Genomic DNA, 20,238 nt, shown 5'->3' with positions numbered 1-20,238 from the left:
TTTAGATTCTACAATAGACCATAATGTTTCTAAATTTTAGTTTACATTATTCAGTAAGCTAGAATTTTTTGTAAAAATACTATGGATAGCAACTTGAAGCTAGGGGGATCTTAGAGATAAGTAATTCCTTCCTCCTTAACTCTTTGAGTAGTACCAACGTTCATTTAAATCCTCGTGCCTCCTGACCATTCAGAGTACGATCGTAACAAAAATTTTTATTTTAAAAATGTGTAAGGCAACATTAAAAAAGAAAGGCAAATGTATATTCTTCTTGTTTCCATAAATTGGTTATCAAAAAAAACATGATTTTAAGTTAATAAAACTGTAACTGGAACTAATTTCATTTTTTGAAAAAAAAACTCACTCCTAAGGGGTCAGCGAACATGGAAAAAACTCATCACTCAAAGATTTAATATGCGGTAAAAATTCATAAGCTGTTTAATAAATTAGGGTATGTTCTCATCCTATCATTTAATTATTATCTCATCAAGAGTTTGTATAATCCAGATTTTTAAATGGTGATTATACTTACTAAAGAATCACTTTTATTTGGAAATTTTTGCTTTAGTTATGCAGGATCAGTGTATCTATGTCCACATTAAATCAATCCACCCTTTAAAAGATGCATCTGATACAGGATTTTAATAATTTTATTTTCCTTAATCCTTTAAATATACCAGTTTACTCCATGGAACATCCAGTCTGATGAATCCCATATCACCTTATAAGACTGTTTTCATGTGGAAATCATTACATCACTGTAGTGAACCCACCTCTCAGGAAAAAAATAAAACAGCAACCAACTGGCTCAAAGCACAGCAGTGAGAAGAGAAAAAATTTTTGGACAACAAATCTGTATCGAATATATATGATAGATTGCTTGTAATTATGTTTGGCATTAAGTTGTTTTGCACAGTTCTTACTTTTTTCTCAGTAGGGTTGGCCACCAACTGAGATGCCAGTGTCTCAGTGAAAGGCACTAATGGTGTCTCTATTGCCTGAGACTAAGGGGATTCTCCTTCCCAAATTCCCCCCAGATGTTGTCTAGGAGGATGTTTTAAATACTTTAATTAATGTTCCCTTTAGGTTAGGCACCTTCAAAACCACTGGATCTGTGATTATGATGGCCCAGTTTGCCCTACATAGCTCGCAATTTGGTCCAATTTCCTTCAGAGGATAGTTTTTACAAGATAGGCAACTTTGATCTGTCATGTTTTCTAGGGGGATAAATCACTTGTAGATTGAAATTTGTCCTAAGTTTTCTAATTTTTACTTTTATATAAATGACTTTATTAATATTTTTTACAACAAAGATGTGTCTATACATACAGTTGTTTTTAGGTTTTTTGTTTGTTTTGGCAGTTTTAATATATATCGTCAACTTTCTAATAGAGAAGAACATATATCTTTTCCTTTAGAGCAATGCATGTCAAACAGAAATGTACATACTAAGCATCTGGAGGATTAAGTTGCAGAATCTGAGTCAGTGCATCTGGTCTGGGGCCTGAGATTCTGCATTTCTAACAAGTGTCTAGATCATGCCAATGATGCTGGCACACACGGTGAGGAACAAGGCTTTAGATTATTGGAAACATTGAGAACACCATACCTTACCATCCTCCTTCTCAAAGCTCTACTTTTACAGTTTGCACAAGAGCCAACAGCATTTATGTGCTCAGAAAATATGTAGAACAACATATGGAACTCTGAATCCATAGCAGAAGAAAAGCATGCTCATATATGTACAGGTTCCTAATATTCCCACTTGCTGTTCAGGCACCTGCAATCAACAATGAAGCCCCATTAATAGTATTAATATGACTAGTCACAAAACTGTTCATCTAAACCAAAGTGGAAGATCTTTAAATGTTGAGCCATGAGTGGGTGATTACTATGGGAGGGTTAGAATACAACTCGCCCCTAAGGGGTCAGTGATAGCCATCCCTTGCCTGGGACTATATTTGTCTCATTCATTGTATACCTAAGAAAAGATACTGTAAACTAATGACATCAAGATGCAATAACTTTCTTGTGAATAGCCACAAGCCATTACAGCCCCCCCACACACACACACAACACACACACATATACGTGCACACATTCTCTTGCAGTGGTGAATGGAGGTCTTGATTCAGAAATATTGCATCATGGACTCCGCTGCACAAGGAAGGGTTCAGCCTTGGTTGCCTCACTCTCCCACTTATGAAATTACTTCATCCTATTGATATACTATGACAATTATGCCATATCGCACTGGTTTAACTGAAAAGTCTAATGCTCTTAAAGTGTAATGACAGCTAAAGACTCCTAAGAACAGAGACATTTGTTTATGTTTCATAAAAGCAATCATGTGGGCATTTTTATTTTTTAAAACATTCTATTTGGGTCTCATAGAGGAGATTTGAACATTGAGGGAGGGCCAAGCAAGATTTACTTATTTATTATTATTTAAGTAAGAGCAGCAGAGTTACTGAGACAGACTCCCACATGCACCCTGACCAGGATACATCTGGTAACCCCCATCTGGGTTGGATGCTCGAATCAGCCAAGCTATCCTCAGTGCCTGAGGACAATGCTCGAACCAATCAAACCACTGGCTGTGAGAGAGGAAGAAAAAGAGAAGGGAGACAGGGAGGGGAAGAGAAACAGATGGTCACTTCCCATGTGTGCGCTGACCAGGGTTTGAACCTTGGACATCCACATGCCGGGCCAAGGCTCTATCCATTGAGCTAACCTGCCACGGCCAAAAGATTTATGTTTAATAACTAGTTTAGAATGTTTTGCATTGCAGAAGCATCCACTGAAAGCCTTGCAACTGAAAAAACAAACAAACAAGTTTATGTAATTTGACAGTGATTACACACACTTTCTCCCTATCAATAATTGAATATATTTTTTGTGCTACATGACTTTTGTTTTCACCTCATTGGGTACAGTAATGGCAAGCAGCTTATGTTCAGTTTGCCAGAATGCCATTTCTTTAAATTTAAAAAAACAACAATAAATACAACAACAACAAAACAAAGTGTTATAATCAGGAACTTTTAATAATTCTTTGCTGCAAACTGAATAAATCCATACTTTTCCCACCTCTCGCTACTGTTTCTAATATTGGAGAAAGATTTATAATATTTGAAACAATAGATTTTAATTAAGAAGAATTATTAAAGACAGTTTTCATTCCTTTGATTACATTTTCAGTTCCAGAGACATCTGCATTTCAAAACACACCCCATATTTTCATAAATATTCCACAATTCCCTCAGAGCTTTTTGGTATTTTAATTTCCTCCAACCTCTTTTTAACATCTTCACATTCATCTGTGTGTTCCATGTATTTGTACCCAGTCAATATCATACAGGTATTGTGCTAGAAAGCAGATTCAAAGCATTCCTGTTCTCTGTGAATCAAAACTTCTAAAAGGAACAAAGACTAAGCTTAGTAACATATGTCTAACAAAAGATTTAGATATCTTACAGAAGTACTTAGAGTGGCAGGGTAAACAACTAGGCTGAGGTTGCTTTGAAGTTTAAATCATTGTTATTTTAATAGAGTGGGAAATTCATTTAGATAGTGGAATCTGACAGTTACTCAATGAAAGCTCTTTTTGTCTATGTTAATGTAGTTTTAAATTTTTAGTTTTTGAAATGCACTTTTGCCAGAAAATTATTTGAACATAGAAGCAGCTTGAGCAGCTATCTTTAGAAGCACCTCATCAGTGACAGTAAATTGTCAATTAGACCTTGTGTTCTATATAAAATTTAAGCCAAGGTATTAAGCTTGATCAAGGTGCAAAGAGCAGAAATACTCTCAGGTTATTTCACTTCATGAGGATTCATTGTAAGGATACGAGAAGACATGCAGAGACAGGAAACTGTCAGTGTACAGACAAGTCTCACAGGAGAGAATAAACTTCTATCTTTTTTTGTTCTTTTTTGGCATCCTACCCTAATGTCCCATTGGCTCCCTGCCTAAATGTGCTGGCCTTATTATGACCCTGTGCTCTCCATTCCAGAGCAACTGCTTCTTTCCCTACCAACTAATTGCTTGTTCTTCTCTACTTCATTGGTTCTGCTCACAATCATTGTTTCAGCTATTCTATGATTTTTAATAACTCATGGCTTTTGCTTAATCTCATGTCTTTCAACTCCTGCTCTCCTATTAACTAATATACACTCTTCTAAAAGGTAGAGACGGTCTGAGAGACTGATGGAATCAGTCAACCATTGGAACCAGCTCACTTTGTTGGCTGAAGGCTGGGTCAGGATCCCATTTCCAGTGCAGTCATCTGTATTCAGGTGGCAAGGTCATGTGGACAAATTTCCTCAGAAGGAAGACCTACTTTTCAAAGTGTACCAGACTTCTTTGTAAAACAACAAAATAACATTAAGGGACTTTAGGAAAAAAACAGAATTGTTTTAAGCTGGCTAGATATTTGCCTGATGTGAGCAAGGGGAAAATGTAAATTAACAGTGGTGTTTAATGATGAAATCAATACTGTAGCAATTCTGAACATATCTGAAAGGTTTTTAGTTTTTCTCGATGTTCCGTATTACCTCTGCAAAGACAGTTCGGTATAAAGAAAGCTCTCAGGCCTTGCAATTTATGAAACCTGGAAATGAATTTCTTTTCTGTGACTTGTAAGCTAGATGGCCTTAAATCACTTTTCTTTAAGTTTCCATATGCTCACCTGGAAGTGCTTAATTCTCAAGATATCTACATAGCACTCCTTCCATGTCTTCCTGACGTAGGCCTTGGTGTGAAGGGTGGTGGGTTTTCAAAATACAAAACGGGGCAAAAGTAGGTTTACAGGTGTTTGTATGGAAAATAATACAATAATTAATAGATAATAATACAAGAATAAACTCTGTGTTTTGTGTACTCACAACTGTAAGCCTACTTTTGCCCCACCTTGTAATTTGCTGTGGCTTCTTTGGAAAGAAATGCTAAATACTTGGCACTTTGGCTTCCTTACTCAGTAGGTAGGACAAGAAATACAGCATTCTTTTTATTTGCCATCACTCCTCTTTCAACATCTTAATGCCTTGTCTCAGTTTGTACTATATTAAGAGCTAAATCTTTTCTATATATTAGCCACAGCTATAATACTATTATTATTGTTGACTTTAAAATAGAAAATGTAAAAAGCATAAGTGATGGGAGTAGAAAAATTATACATAGTTTATACTGCATTTTAATTACAATTTTCACATTCTGAGCCATTTACTCCAAAACTTAATGGCACATACAACATACACATCATTGTGCTAACAGAAAAATAGTACGACTAACTAGCAATTATAGCAGTAAAATTGAGAGCGATATAATAGATTTATGGTCATTTTGAATATAACAGGTTTTTCATAATATATATAGGTATGTAGATATCCTCACATGCACAAACACAAGAAAAAATGTATGTAATTACATGTACATTTACACATATATATACTTGAAAATTCCTATATACGCATATGCCTATACACACAAAGTATGATTTTTTTCATATCTTTATTTGTTTAAATTCAAATTATATTTGATTTCTAGTCCCTATTGCTACAGGTAAATGGGAATCCAATTGAGGTTGGTCTTTTTCCTTACACCCTGAGTTTTGTAGAAGCTTCTGATCTTACTGGAAAACATTTGGAGAAGCCAGTTCTTTCTTTCATCCACATTGTTATCAGTGAGGTTTCTCTTGCCTAAGTCATGGCCTCTTGAAATTCACAATCTGACTCTTCCAGGGGACAAGAGTATTTGCAAAGGTGGTGAATGCCTCTCCCAAGATAGTTCATACTACATGTCAGGCTCTGTCCTATGTAGCACTTTCCAGGTATTACCTCATTCACTCCTAAAACAGCAAACAATACAAGAGAATTACTAATATGCCCCCAGGAAACAGAGCCCAGAGCTGGAGTAACTTGCTTAAGACCTCAAAGCTCAGAAATCGCAGAAGCAGGATTTGAACAGTAGTCGTTTGGGCTAACATAAGTCTGGTTTGGTCTCTGGGGCTTACCCTACGCTCTAGTAGTCACAGTTGAAGTCTCTGGGACCAGGGGTTGTAAATATCAGTGCTTCTCTTTTCCTAAACTACTCAGAGCAAATGTAAGAGTAGAAAAATATTAAAAAGAGTCTCCAGGAATAGTTTCACTGATACCTAATTCTAAGAGCTAGCCTGTCTGGAATCAAACAGCATAAAACTTCAGCAGTCTGCTGAAATCTGAGCTCCCTCTGTTGAGTCACAAATCTCAATACATAGATCCCTGAAAACTGCCTCTCTTCCTTTAAAGGGAGTTGACAGAATGCTGGTTAAACAACTTCTAGCCCTGGGCTTTAGCCAGTGACCTTGGGCTTCAAGCTAGCAACCTTTGGGTTCATGTCTATGATCCCACGCTCAAGCCAGCAACCGCGTGCTCAAGCTGGTAAGCCCATGCTCAAGCCAGTGACTCAAAGGACCCAGATTTGAAACCTTGAGGTCACTGGCTTAAGCCCAAGATTTCTGGCTTGAACAAGGGGTCACTCGCTCTGCTGTAGCCCCCTGGACAAAGCACATATGAGAAAGCAATCAATGAACAGCAAAGGTGCCACAATGAAGAATTGTTATGCTTCTCTCTCCCTTCCTGTCTGTCCTTATCTGTCTCTCTCTCTGTCTCTCTCAATACAAACAAACAAATAAAAAACAAAAAAACTTCTAACTAGTGGCTACTAACCTGGGCAGAAAAAAAAAAGAAACTCAGGGTTATTTTAAGGAAGAAGATCCTGAGTTAAGAACTATGAAAATTACTTCCACTCTCAAAGAAATAGAGGAAGATAGAAAAGAAAAATGAAAGAGAGAAGAATAAATGAAGGATGGAAGGAAGGGAGAGAGGGAGAGAGGGAGGGAGGGAGGAAGGAAGGAAGGAAGGAAGGAAGGAAGGAAGGAAGGAAGGAAGGAAGGAAGGAAGGAAGGAAAGAAAGAAGGAAGGAAAGAAAGAAGGAAAGAAGAAAATGAAAAAAGGCCTAAATTATTTTTGCCCAGGTGTTCAGGAAAAAGTAGCAGAGTACTGTAATGCAAATGTGAGTATCATCTCTACTGGTTCAACTTCACCGCACCTCTGGGTGGGAGCACATGGCATCACACCCCACCTAAGGTGAAAATGTTTCAACTCTTAAACTTTAGCTTCAGTTCAGTGGAACATCTTCAAAACATCTACTTTTCCTCTAGAGAAAGATTTTCTGACTTTCTCAATCATCTCTTTTTGTTCTTTCTGTCTGAGACAAGTACCTAAACCCATTATGTTTTCCTAAAGCAAGCTCATTTACTCACAAATATAAGGATTTATGGCTCCTGGATATAATCTGATAACTGTATGCACTATGTAAGCAGCGGTAAGAAACAGAGAATATATATCCTGTAGATGTGTATATTTTTAATGCAATTGTTTTTTTCTACTTTATACATTCAATCACTATAATGTTATTTATTTTTGGTAAAGTAACAAATAGTGTTATTTTATGCTATAGTACTATTGCAGCTAAGTTTCTTTTTGAAGGAAGAAAAACCTAATTACTTCCAATATATTCAGAGTTGTTACCTAACATTAAGTCTCTTAAAAATGTATATACTAGCACTTAGAAATATCATATTTAAAAAAAACCCATTACATTCTAATTACCGATTTTGCACATACTCTGTCATTTGGTTATATATGTAATGAATGTCATTAAGCTATTTAGTGATGGTGAGTGGAGGGCTAGACTACTACTGTTCCTTTCAGAAGTATAAAGAGTAGTATCTTAAAGATTTTATTAAATTTATTGGGGTGACATTGGTTATTAAGATTATACAGTATAGGTTTCAAGTGCACAATTCTATAATACATCATCTGTATGTTGCATCATGTGTTCACCACGAGAACTCTAGTCTCCTATCATCATATATTTGACCTCTTTTACTTTCTTCTACTCCCTTGACCCCCTGATCCCTCTGGTAACCACTTACTGTTGTTTGTGTCTATGAGTTTTTGTTTGTTTGTCTTGTTTGTTCATTTGTTCCTTTCTACTTTCTAATCCACATGAGTGAAATCATGTGGTTCTTTATTTTTCCCATCTGACTTATTTCACTTATCATATTCTCAAGATCCATCCATGTTGTCACAAATGACAATATTTCATCTTTTCTGATGCTGGAGTATTATTCTGTATATGGGTGTGTGTGTGTGTATCACATCTTCTTTATCCAAATATCTATCAGAGAACACTTTGGTCATTCCCACATTATGGTCATCATGAATAATGTTGCAATGAACATAATGGCATTTATATCTTTACAAATAAATGTTTTCATGCTTTTCAGGTAAATAGCAATAACAGGGATTGCTGGGTCATAAGATAACTCTACTCTTTATTTTTTGAGAAACCCATTCTGTTTTCCACAGTGCCTGTACCAATTTATATTCCCATCAAAAGTGTATGAGGGTAAGGAGATGTCTTTTTTGTTATTATTAATTTTTATTTATTGTGTTAACATGGATTCAATTTCCCACTCAATATAACACCCTCACCCTCCAATAATGTGACCCCAGAATACACCCTTTGCCACTACTCCCCTAACTCCATCTCCCCCCTTCTTCTGGAATTTGCTGTCCTGCTATCTATATCTATGTGTTATGTATATATTAAGGTCTACCGGAAAGTTCTGTCCATTTTTGGAATAAGACAAAATATAAATTTTTCTTACCGTCAATAAACTTTATTAAATAATATATTTCTACACCAATCCTATCTTCCGAATATGGTCCGAAATGGTTTGCTGAGCTGAATTAAGCCTTTCTATGATCTCTGATGTTTTCAGAAAAGGATCTTGCTCCAACATGGTATTAACAACATCGTCATCGATCAAAGATGGTCGCCCAGAACGTGGCTTATCAGAAAGGTCAAAATCATCTGTTTCGAATTTTTCGAACCATCTTCTGCATGTCCTATCAGAAACTGTACCTTCACCAAACACTTTCTATAAATTTCTACATGCTTTTGTAGCATTTCTTCCTTGTTGAAATTCGTATACAATACAGTGGTGTAAATGAACTTTATCACAGTAGCCATGGGTACACCATCGCTTCACACATAAGACTAACATGAATCAACTTTGTTTTAGTTAATTTGCTACATCAGTATATATACATTAAGTGATAAAAATAGAGAGGCACACATGCACCAAATAAACATGTGCTTATGTGTTGAAACTTGTTGTGATAGAAACAGACAGAACTTTCTGGTAGAACTTATTTAATTTCACAAATCCCTTCCCCTTCTCTGGTCCCATACTATTATCCCCTTTCCCTTTGACAGTTGTCCCTCTTCTCCCCATGACTTTGCCTCTGCCTCAATTCCATTCCTCAATTCAGCTTATTTATTAGATTCCACATATAACTGAGATTGCATGATATTTTTCTTTTTCTGCCTGGCTTATTTCACCTAGTATAATAATCACCAGGTCTATCCATGCCATCACAAAAGGTAAGATTTCCTTCTTTTTCACAGCTGCATAGGATTCCTTTGTGTTTATGTACAACAGCTTTTTAATCCTTTTAGTAGTATGAACATTCATGTATATACTCGTGCCCCCTGACCATCCAGAGTACAATCGTATGAAAAATTTTATTTTAAAAATGTGGAAGGCAACATTAAAAAAAGGCAAATGTATGTTCTTGTTTCCATAAATTGGTTATCAAAGAAACATGATTTTAAGTTAATAAAACTAACTGGAGCTAATTTCATTTTTTCAAAAAAACTCAGTCCCAGGGGTCAGCAAGCATGAAAAAAAACTCAATAATCAAAGGGTTAATCCACTCGTCCACTGATGAACACTTGGGCTGTTTCCAGATCTTGGCTATTGTAAATAATGCAGCAATAAACATGGGGGTACATATCTTCTTTTGAATAACTGTTTTGGGTTCTTAGGATATATTCCTAAAAGTGGATTAGCTGGGTCAAAAGGCAGTTCCATTTTTAATTTTTTGAGGAAATGCCATATCGTTTTCCAGAGTGGCTGCACCAGTCTGCATTCCCACCAGAAGTGCAGGATGGTTCCCTTTTCTTCACACCTCACCAGCACTTATCTTCTGTTGTTTTGTTAATGAGCGCTATTCTGACAGGTGTGAAGTGTTATCTTATTGTGGTTTTAATTTGCATTTCTCTGATGATTAGTGATGCTGAACACTTTTTCATATGCCTATTGGCCATCTGTATGTCCTCTTTGGAGAAGTGTCTATTCAGTTCTTTTGCCCATTTTTAATTTAATTGTTTACCTCCCTGGTGTTGAGTTTTAGAAGTTCTTCCTAAATTTTGGTTATTAACCCCTTATCAGAGGTGTTGGCGACTATGTTCTCCCATTGTGTGGGTTGTCTTTTTCTTTTGTTCATGGTGTCTTTTGCTGTGCAAAAGCTTTTTAGTTTGATATAGTCTCATTTGTTCATCCAGTCTTTTATATAACTTGACCATGGAGATAAATTGGCAAAAATATTGCTATGAGATATCACAGAGTTTACTGCCTATGGTTTCTTCCAAGATGTTTATAGTTTCACAACTTACATTTAAGACTTTTATCCATTTTGAGTTTATTTTTGTGAATGGTGTAAGTTGGTGGTCTAGTTTCATTTTTTTGCATGTACCTGCCCAATTTTCCCAACACCATTTATTAAAGAGACTGTCTTTACTCCATTTTATACTCTTGCCTCCTTTGTCAAATATTAATTGATATGCCCTGGCCGGTCGGCTCAGCGGTAGAGTGTCGGCCTGGCATGCGGGGGACCCGGGTTCGATTCCCGGCCATGGCACATAGGAGAAGCGCCCATTTGCTTCTCCACCCCCTCCCCCTCCTTCCTCTCTGTCTCTCTCTTCCCCTCCCGCAGCAAGGCTCCATTGGAGCAAAGATGGCCCGGGTGCGGGGATGGCTCCTTGGCCTCTGCCCCAGGCACTAGAGTGGCTCTGGTCGTGGCAGAGCGATGCCCCGGAGGGGCATAGCATCGCCCCCTGGTAGGCAGAGCTTCGCCCCTGGTGGGCGTGCCGGGTGGATCCCGGTCGGGCGCATGCGGGAGTCTGTCTGACTGTCTCTCCTCGTATCCAGCTTCAGAAAAATACAAAAAAAAAATATATATATATATATATATATATCAATTGATAATAAAGGTGTGGGTTTATTTCTGGGTAATCTGTTCAATTCCATTGATCTATATACCTGTTCTTAGGCCAATATCAAGCTGTTTTGATTACAGTGGCCTTGTAGTATAACTTGATATTAGAAAGCGCGATATCTTCCACTTTATTTATTTTCAAGGTTGCTGAGGCTATTCTTGTTCTTTTTTGGGTTTATATAAATTTCTGGGATATTTGTCCCATATCTTTGAAGTATGTCATTGGTATTTTAATAGGAATTGCATTGAATTTATAGATTACTTAGGGTAGTATAGACACTTTAATGATATTTATTCTTCCTATCCATGAATACGATATATGCTTTCACACATTTGTATCTTCTTTGATTTCTTTTTTCAATGTCTTATAATTTTCCAAGTACAAGTCTTTTACCTCCTTGGTTAAATTTATTTCTAGGTACTTTATTTTTGTTGTTGTTGCAATAGCGAAGGGTATTGTTTTCTTAATTTCTCTTTTTGACAGTTTATTTTTTAATTTCTTTTTATTTTATTCAATTTTAGAGAAAGGAGAGAGAGAGAGAGAGAGAAGGGGGGAGGAGCAGGAAGCACCAGCTCCCATATGAGCCTTGAGAAGGCAAGCAAGTGTTTTGAACTGGTGACCTCAGCATTCAGGTCGAGGCTTTATCCACTGTGCCACCACAGGTCAGGCCCAGTTTATTTTACATGTATAAAAATGCCACTGATTTCTGAATTTTAATTTTATATCCTCTACTTTGTTGAATTCATTGATCAAGTCTAGTAGTTTTTTGACTGAGACTTTAAGGTGTTCTATGTATAGTATTATGTCATCAACAAATAATGATAGCTTTATTTCTTCTTTTCCAATTTGGATGCTTTTTATTTCTTTTTCTAGTCTGATTGCTGTGGCTAGGACTTCCAGGCTATGTTAAATAAGAGTGATGAAAGGGGTTACCCTTGTCTAGTTCCTGATCTTAAGGGGATTGCTTTTAATTTTTTTTACATTATTGCTATTATTTTTTAAAATTAATTTTTTATTATTAAATTTAATGCAGTGACATTGATAAATCAGGGTACATATGTTGAGAGAAAACATCTCCAGATTATTTTGACATTTGATTGTGCTGTATACCCCTCCCCCAAAGTCAAATTGTCTTCAGTCACCTTCTATCTGGTTTTCTTTGTGCCCCTCCCATCCCCCACCCCCTCTCTCCTTCCTCGCCCCATCCTCCCTCCTCCCACCCCGACTCCTGTTGCCATGACATTCTTGTTCGTGTCTCTGAGTCTCATTTTTATGACCAATCTATATATGGATTCATATAGTTCTTAGTTTTTTCTGATTTACTTATTTAACTCCATATAATGTTATCAAGGTCCATCCATGTTATTGTAAATGATCTGATGTCATCATTTCTTATGGCTGAGTAGTATTCCATAGTATATATGTTCCAAAGCTTTTTAATCCACTCGTCCTCTGACCGATACTTGGGCTGTTTCAAGATCTTCACTATTGTGAACAATGCTGCCACAAACATGGGGGTGCATTTCTCCTTTTGGAGCCGTTCTATGGTGTTCTTGGGGTATATTCTTAAAAGTGGGATAGCTGGGTCAAAAGGCATTTCGATTTTCAGTTTTTGAGTAATCTCCATACTGTTTTCCACAGTGGCTGCACCAGTCTGCATTCCCACCAGCAGTGCAGGAGGGTTCCCTTTTCTCCACATGCTTGCCAGCACTTATTCTGTGTTGTTTTGTTGATGAGCGCCATTCTGGCTGGTGTGAGGTATTATCTCATTGTGGTTTTAATTTGCATTTCTCTAACGATGAGTGATGTTGAGCATTTTTTCATATGCCTATTGGCCATCTGTATGTCCTCTTTGGAGAAGTGTCTATTCATTTCTTTTTCCCATGTGTTGATTGGATTGTTTGTCTTTCTGGTGTTGAGATTTACAAGTTCTTTATAAATTTTGGTTATTAACCCCTTATCAGATGTATTGTCAAATATGTTCTCCCATTGTGTAGTTTGTCTTTTTATTCTGTTCTTATTGTCTTTAGCTGTGAAAAAGCTTTTTAGTTTGATATAGTCCCACTTGTTTATCCTATCTTTTATTTCACTTCCCCGTGGAGATAAATCAGCAAATATTAATATATTGCTCCGAAAGATGGCAGAGAGCTTACTGCCTATGTTTTCTTCTAAGATGCTTATGGTTTCACGGCCTACATTTAAGTCCTTTATCTATTTTGAGTTTATTTTTGGGAGTGGTGTAAGCTGGTGATCTAGTTTCATTTTTTTGCAGGTAGCTGTCCAATTTTCCCAACACCATTTATTAAAGAGGCTGTCTTTACTCCATTGTATTTTCTTACCTCCTTTGTCAAATATCAGTTGTCCATAGAGCTGTGGGTTTATTTCTGGGTTCTCTGTTCTGTTCCATTTATCTATAATGCCTGTTCTTATGCCAGTACCAGGCTGTTTTGAGTACAATGGCCTTGTAGTATAACTTGATATCAGGAAGTGTGATACCTCCCCCTTTATTCTTCTTTTTTAAGATTGCTGAGGCTATTCGTGTTCTTTTTTGGTTCCATATAAATTTTTGGAATATGTGATCTATATCTTTGAAGTATGTCATTGGTATTTTAATTGGTATTGCATTGAATTTATAGATTGCTTTGGGTAATATAGACATTTTAATGATGTTTATTCTTCCTAACCATGAGCACGGTATATGTTTCCACTTGTTTGTATCTTCCTTAATTTCTTTTATCAATGCTTTGTAATTTTCCAAGTATAAGTCATTAGTCTCCTTGGTTAAGTTTACTCCTAGGTACTTTATTTTTTTGGTTGTAATAGTGAAGGGGATGTTTCCTTAATTTCTCTTTCTGACTGTTCATTGTTGGCATATAAAAATGCCTCTGATTTCTGAATATTGATTTTATATACTGCCACTTTGCTGAATTCATTTACCGGGTCTAGTAGTTTTTAGACTGAAATTCTAGGGTTTTCTATATACAATATCATATCATCTGCAAATAATGATAGTTTTACTTCTTCTTTTCCAACTTGAATGCCTTTTATTTCTTCTTCTTGTCTGATTGCTGTGGCGAGGACTTCCAAGACTATGTTAAATAAGAGTGGTGAAAGGGGGCACACCTGCCTTGTTCCTGATCTTAAGGGTATTGCTTTTAATTTTTTCCCATTGAGTATGATGTTGGCTGTGGGTTTCTCATAGATGGCTTTTATCATGTTGAGGTATGTTCCCTGTATTCCCACTTTGCTGAGAGTTTTGATCACGAATGGGTAATAGATTTTATCAAATGCTTTTTCTGCATCTATTGAAATTATCATATGGTTTTTCTCCTTCTTTTTGTTTATGTGATGAATCACATTGATTGATTTACTAATATTGTACCAGCCTTGCCTCCCCAGAATAAATCCCACTTGATCATGGTGTATGATTTTTTCCATATATTGTTGGATCCGGTTTGCTAATATTTTGTTGAGGATTTTAGCATCTATATTCATCAGAGATATTGTTCTATAATTTTCTTTCTTTGTGTTGTCTTTGCCTGGTTTTGGAATCAGAATTATGCTCACCTCATAAAAGGAGCTTGGAAGTCTTCCTTCCTCTTGAATTTTTTGAAATAGTCTGAGAAGGATAGGAGTTAGTTCTTTGAATATTTGGTAGAATTCAGTTGTGAAGCCATCAGGCCCTGGACTTTTCTTTGTTGGGAGTTTTTTGATAACTGTTTCAATCTCATTTGGTGTAATTGGTCTGGTTAGGTTTTCTGATTCTTCCAGATTGATTTTTGGAAAATTGTAAGTTTCAAGGAATTTGTCCATTTCATCTAGGTTGTCTAGTTTTTTGGCATACAGTTCTTCATAGTATTTTCTTATAATATTTTGTATTTCTGTTGTGTCAGTTGTTATTTCTCCACTCTCATTTCTAATTTTATTCATTTGAATCCTCTCTCTCTTTTTCTTGGTGAGTCTGGTTAAAGGTTCATTGATCTTGTTTACCTTTTCAAAGAACCAGCTCCTAATTTCATTGATCCTCTGTATTGTTTCTTTAGCCTCTATGTCATTTATTTCTGCTCTGATCTTTATTATTTCCTTCTTTCTACTACATTTGGGCTTTACTTGCTGTTCTTTTTCTAGTTCTTTTAGATGCAGGGTTAAGTTGTTTATTTGAGCTTTTTCTAGCTTCTGAAAGTGTGCCTGTAGTGCTATGAACTTCCCTCTCAGTACTTCTTTTTCTGTGTCCCATAAATTTTGAGTTGTTGTATGCTCATTGTCATTCGTTTCTAGGAATTTTTTTATTTCTTCTTTGATCTCATTGTTAACCCATTCATTATTTAATAACATGATATTTAGTTTCCAAGTGTTTGAGTATTTTTCAGTTTTTCTGTTGTGATTGATTTCTAGTTTCATGCCATTGTGATCAGAGAAAGTGCACGATGTGATTTCAATCTTCTTAAATTTGTTGAGACCACTTCTGTGCCCTAACATGTGGTCTATCCTAGAGAATGTACCTAGAGCACTTGAAAAGAATGTATATTCTGCTACTTTAGAGTGAAAAGTTCTGAAGATATCTATTAAATCGAGTTGATCTATTATGTTCTTTAATTCTGCTGTTTCTTTGTTAATTTTCTTTCTTGAGGATCTATGTAGTGATGTTAGTGGGTATTGAAATTCCCTACTATTATAGTATTGTTGTTGATCTCGTCTTTTAAATCCATCAAGTCTGCTTTATATATGATATTTAGGTGTTCCTATATTAGGTGCGTAGATATTTATAATGCTCATATCTTCCTGTTGGATTGCTCCCTTTATCACTATGTAATGACCTTCTTTATCTTTTAGTATAGACTTTGTTTTAAAGTCCATTTTGTCTGATATAAGTATTGTTACCCCAGCTTTTTTTTCATTTCCATTGCATGAAATATTTTTTCTCATCCTTTTATCTTCAGTCTATGTGTATCTTTTGTTTTAAGGTGTGTCTTTTGTAGACAGCATATGTATGGGTCCTGTTTTCTTATCCATGAAACTACCCTATGTCTTTTGATCGAATCATTTAATGTATTTACATTTAAGGTTATTATTGATATGTAGTTGTTTATTGCCATTTTATTCTTTAAAGCTGTATTCCTCTTCTGCTATATTCTTTTTTCTCCTTTGATCTGTTTACAACAGGCCCCTTAGCATTTCTTGCAACATTGGTTTGGTTGTAGTGACTTCCTTGATTTTTTTTTTTTTAATCTGGAAAGCTTTTTATTTCTCCTTCAATTTTAAATAATAGCCTTGCTGGATAAAGTAGTCTTGGTTGTAGGCTCTTGTTCTGCATTACTTTGAATATTTCTTGCCATTTCTTTCTGGCCTCAAGTGTTTCTGTTGAGAAGTCGGATGTCAGACTTATGGGGGCTCCTTTGTAAGTGATAGTCTTTTTTTCTCTAGCAGTTTTAATATTTTCTCTTTATCACTTAGCTTTAGTATTTTAATAATGATGTGTCTTGGTGTAGATATTTTTGGGTTTCTCTTTAAAGGAGTTCTCTGTGCTTCTTGTACTTGTGAGACATTTTCCTGCCTTAATTGAGGGAAGTTTTCAGCCATGATATGTTTGAACAAAGTCTCTATTCCTTGTTCTTTCTCTTCTTCTTCAGGAATCCCTATGATGCAGATGTTATTTCTCTTCATGTTGTCACAGAGCTCTCTAAGAGTTTCCTCAGACTTTTTGAGTCTCTTTTCTTTTTTCTGCTTTGCTTCCGTGCCTTCATTTATCTTGTCCTCTAACTTGCTGATTTGATTCTCAGCTTCATCCATCCTGCTTTTAATTCCTTCCATTGTGTTCTTCATTTCTGATATTGTATTTGTCATTTCTGACTGATTCTTTTTAATTATTTCAATGTTCTTTTTTATATTTGCTATCTTTTTATTTAGGTGTTTGTAATGACCATCTATTGTTGTTCTAATATCTTTGAGCATCCTAACAATTGTTATTGTAAACTCTGCATATGGTAATTTGGTTATATCTGACTCATTCAGGTCTTTTTCTGGGAATTTCTCTTGATTCATTTGTGTTGCATTTCTCTGCCTTTTTATTTTGTCTGTGTAAAAGAAGGTTTTGGCCACTGGAGTCCACTGAGTGTGGCCTCTGTGTTCCTTAGGTGTGTTCTGTCTGCAGGCCTGCCACCCCCTCTGCTGTTGCTGCCTAGGCCGTTCCGGTATGGGCATTGCCAGTGCCTGCCCACTGGGGCTGTTGCTGTGGTTTCTGCCTCTCCTTCACTGGAGTGACTGTGATCTCGTGCTCGGGTGCACAAGCCTTGGTGGCCTTGGCCTTCGTCCCGCCTCTGCAGGTGGCATTATGCTAGGCCCTGAGAGCAGGGGTGAGCACCTTTGCTCAGCTGCGGGTCTCCACCTGATTCCGGGCTTTCATCCTGCCCCTGCAGGACAAGCCCACTTGTGGGATGGCTGCAAACCTTGGCTCCACAGGCCGGGTGGGATTGCCTGCCCATGCTAAGTAGCGTGACTCTATCTGTTCTGAGATTTTGGCTCCACCCCCGTGGCAGAAGCCAGCTCCCAAGTTAGGCCACAGGCCTCGGTTCCGTGGGCAGGGTGAGGCTGTGCTCCTGTGCCCTTGCTCAAGGGTGGGTCTCTGCCCCTTCCGGGGCTTCTGCCCTTCCCCTTCAGGCAGGATTGCAGGCAGCCTGCAGCTGGGCTTGACCACTTTTGCATGTCCTCTCTTCCCCAGCTGGGCAAGACTGAGCTCACACCTGGGCCTCAGTGGTGGTCAACCGGCTTCCTCCCTTGCTGACAAAACCGTTCTTCCATGTCCCACCACCATCTGCCCTTGGGCGAGCACTCAGCCGTGTGGGTGGGGGTGCTGCAGCTCAGACCTTAAGACTCACTACTGTAGCCCTGAAAGCTCCCTCCTTCTAAATGATTCTGCTCTGAGTGCCATGGGAAAGCTTGTTTGGCCAGTATCCTGCTTCCCTTTGCTGGTATTGCTGTATCCAGAGGAAATATTCACTTCAGATTTGGGGAGTGACTCATCCCATGGATTAGATTGGCTGTCTCTCAAAATGTTTCTCTCTGTGCCTCCTAGATTACTATCTCTTCTTGCTACTCCAGTCCTCTCATCTCTTCCGGTCCCCCAGAGCCCTGTGTGAGCGGTTGTGAGAGAGGTTTTCTGTGCGGTCCCTTTAAGAAGAATCCTGGGTCTGAGAAATCAGTCTCTTTCTCACAAACCGTATCCTGTCTTGTTTCCAGCTAAATACTGTCCATATGCCTCTTCTAGGCTCTGTGGCTGCAAGCTGGGGCTTTGTTCCTGGGGCCCAGGACCCTCCCCTCTCTGCAAAACTCATTTCCCAACTGCCGTTTGCTCCAGGGAGTTGGGCAGCCCTCTCCGTGTTTCCGCTTTTCCTACCAGTCTCAGTGTGGCTTCTTCAGTGTTCCTTGGTTGAAGAGTCCTTAGTATAGTCCAAAGTTGGTTGTTCCAGATGATGGTTCTTAAAATTAGTTTGTAATCCACTTTGGTTATGGGAGGTGGAAGTTGTATGTTTGCCTACTCCATTGCCATCTTGTCTTCCTGCTTTTAATTTTTACCCATTGAGTATGATGTTGGCTGTCGGTTTGTCATAGGTGGCTATTATTATGTTGAGATATTTGAGGTATGCTCCCTGTATTCCCACTTTGCTGAGAGTTTTAATCATAAATGGGTGCTGGACTTTATCAAATGCTTTTTCTGCATCTATTCATATAATCATTTGAATTTTTATTCTTCCTTTTATTTATGTGGGAAATTACATTTGTTGATTTGTGAATATTGTACCAGCCTTGCCTCTCCAGAATAAATCTCACTTGATCTTGATATATGATCTTTTCAATGTATTGCTGAATCTGGTTTGCTAATCTTCTGTTCAGAATTTTAGCATCTATATTCATCAGGGCTATTGGCCTATAGTTTTTTTTCTTTGTAGTGTTTTTACCTGATTTTGGAATAAAGACGATGCTCACCTCATAAAAGGAGCTTGGAAATCTTCTCTCCTCTTGAATTTTTTTAAAAAGCTTGAGAAGGGTAGCTGTTAGTTCTTATTTGAATGTTTGGTAGAATTTGCTTATGAAGCCATCTGGTCCAGGACTTTTGTTTGCTGGGTGTTTTTTGATAACTGTTTCAGTTTCTTCTGCTGTAATGAATCTGTTTGGGTTTTCTGATTCTTCCCAATTGAGTTCTAGAAGATTGTTTGTTTCTAGGGATTTATACATTTCACCTAGGTTGTCCCATATTTTGGCATTTAGATCATCCTGGTATTTTCTTACAATCTTTTGTATTTCTGCGGTTTAGTTGTTACCTCTCCACTTTCATTTCTCATTGTATTTATTTGAGTCCTCTCTCTCTCTCTCTTTCTCTCTCTCTCTTTTTTATGAGTCTGGCTAAAGGTTTGTCAATCTTGTTTACCTTTTTAAAAAAACAGCTCTTGGTTTCATTGATCTTTTGTATTTTCTTTTTAGACTCTATGTCATTTATTTCTGTTCTGATCATTATTATGTCTTTCCTTCTATTTCCTTTGGGATTTGTTGTTCTATTAGTTCTTTTACATGCAGGGTAAGGTTGTTTACTTGAGTTTTTCTTGCTTCTTAATGTATGACTGTAATGCTATGATCTTCCCTCTCAGGAATGCTTTGCTGTTTCCCATAGATTTTGTGTTGTTGTATGTTTGTTTTCATTTGTTTCAAGGAAATTTTTTCCTTGATCTCATTGTTAACCCTTTTGTTATTTAATAACACACTATTTACCTTCCAAGTATTTGAATGTTTTTTCAGGTTTTTTTTTTTTTTTGTAGTTGATTTCTATTTCATGCCATTGTAGTTTGAGAAGATGCTTGATGTGATTCCAGTCTTTTTAAATTTATTCAGACTTGTTCTGTGTTCTAACATGTGGTCTATCCTAGAGATTGAAACATGATCACTTGATAAGAATGTATATTCTGCTGCTTTGGGGTGAAAGATTCTGAAGATATCAAGTAAGTCCAATTCAGCTAATGTGTCATTTAATGCTGCTGTTTCTTTGTTAATTTTATGTCGTGAGGATGTATCTAT

This window comes from Saccopteryx bilineata, chromosome 3 (assembly GCF_036850765.1).
Source record: "Saccopteryx bilineata isolate mSacBil1 chromosome 3, mSacBil1_pri_phased_curated, whole genome shotgun sequence".
Lineage (NCBI taxonomy): Eukaryota > Metazoa > Chordata > Mammalia > Chiroptera > Emballonuridae > Saccopteryx > Saccopteryx bilineata.
Note: the sequence above shows the minus strand (reverse complement) of the source record.